Raw genomic sequence first — 1,770 nt, forward strand, 5'->3', positions numbered from 1 at the left:
TCATAGGATGGTTATGCCAAAGAGTGAAAGTGGGAGCGCATTATTATGGATTTTGTGGTGGGATTACCATGTACTTTGAGTAAGTTTGATGTTATTTTGGTCATTGTGGATAGACTGACCAAATCTACGCATTTCATCTAGTGATGACTTATTACACTTCAGAAGTTCGCTCAGATCTACATCAGAGAGATTATTCATTTTCACATTGTGCCATTTCTATTATTTCGAACTGCGGTACTCAGTTCACATTGCACTTTTGGAGATTTATTCAGCGAGAGTTGGGCACACAGGTAGAGCTGACACTGCATTTCACCTGCAGATAGATGGCCAGTCCGTAGGGACTATCAAGATCCTTAAGTATATGTTTGAGGACCTGTGTTATTTATTTTGGTGGCCACTGGGATTAGTTCCTACTACTGGCGAAGTTCACCTACAATAACAACTATCAGTCTGCATTCAAATGGAGTTGTATAAGACTTTATATGGTAGGCAGTGCCATTCTCCTATTGGTTAGTTCGAGCCTGGTGAGGCTAAGATGTTGGGTACGAATTTGGTTCGTGATGCCTTGGAGAAAGTAAAGTTGATTCAGGATTGTCTTCGGACAACGCAGAATAGGCAAAAGAATTATATAAACAAGAAAGTCCGTGATGTGGCTTTTATGGAGGACAAGCAGGTATTTTTGAAAGTTTTGCCTATGAAGGGTGTAATGAGATTTGGGAAGAAGCACAAGTTAAGCCCGAGATTTATTGTCCCGTTTGAGATATTAGAGAGAGTTGGAGAGATTGCTTATAGGCTTGTATTGCATCTCAGCCTAGCAGGGGTACATTTTGTATTTCATGTTTTGATGCTTCAGAAATCTTATAAAGATAAGTCGCATGTTCTGGACTTTAGTACGGTGCAGCTTTATGATAATTTGACTTATGAAGAAGAGTCGGTAACTATTACAGATCGGCAGGTTTGAAAGATAAGATCTAATGATATTTCTTCTGTGAAAGTGCTTTGGAAAGGGCAGCCGTCTAAGGAGGCTACTTGGGGGGTCCGAGTCCAATATAAGGAGTAGATATCTGCATCTTGTAGTCAGTTCAGGTACATTTCTATGTCCGTTCGAGGACGAACGTTTCTTTTGGAGGTAGAGATGTAACGACCTGATAGGTCGTTTAAGTTCTAGCTTTCTGTTTCATTACTTGAGACCTTAAATAGTGTCATTTGATGATTTATGACTTGTGCACATGGTTCTTTTCGATTTCCCAAAATTTTGTATGTGTTTTTACATAGAAATCTTGATTTTTGAACTTTAAAGTTGTTGGAGTTGACCACGGTCAACATTCTTGGTAAAAAATGAAATCGGATTGGTATTTTGACGATTTTGGTAAATTCGTATGATGATGTTGGACTTGTAAGCATATTTGATTGGGGTCCCGAGTGACCCGAGGCTATTTTAATGCTTCTAGTTGTGTAATGATCTGGCCGGTCATTTTGTGTATTATAGCCATGTTCCCCCATTTATTGCTTCTTCAATATTCATTTGGGGTTATGTGACTTGCTGGGGTGGTTGGTTTGATTGCGGGGATGTTTCGGAGTAAATTGGGACACTTAGGCCTCATTTGTATTTTAAAAGATTAAGACGCCTAAATCTGAATGCACATCTGAATATTAAGATGTGTATTAAGATTAAAACGTATGAATTTGAATAAACATCTGAATATTTAAGATGTGTATTAATATCTGAATACTAAATAATTAAGACTATTTGTTTTTTTAACATCTGAA

The sequence above is a fragment of the Nicotiana tomentosiformis genome, chromosome 7 (genome assembly GCF_000390325.3).
Source record: "Nicotiana tomentosiformis chromosome 7, ASM39032v3, whole genome shotgun sequence".
Lineage (NCBI taxonomy): Eukaryota > Viridiplantae > Streptophyta > Magnoliopsida > Solanales > Solanaceae > Nicotiana > Nicotiana tomentosiformis.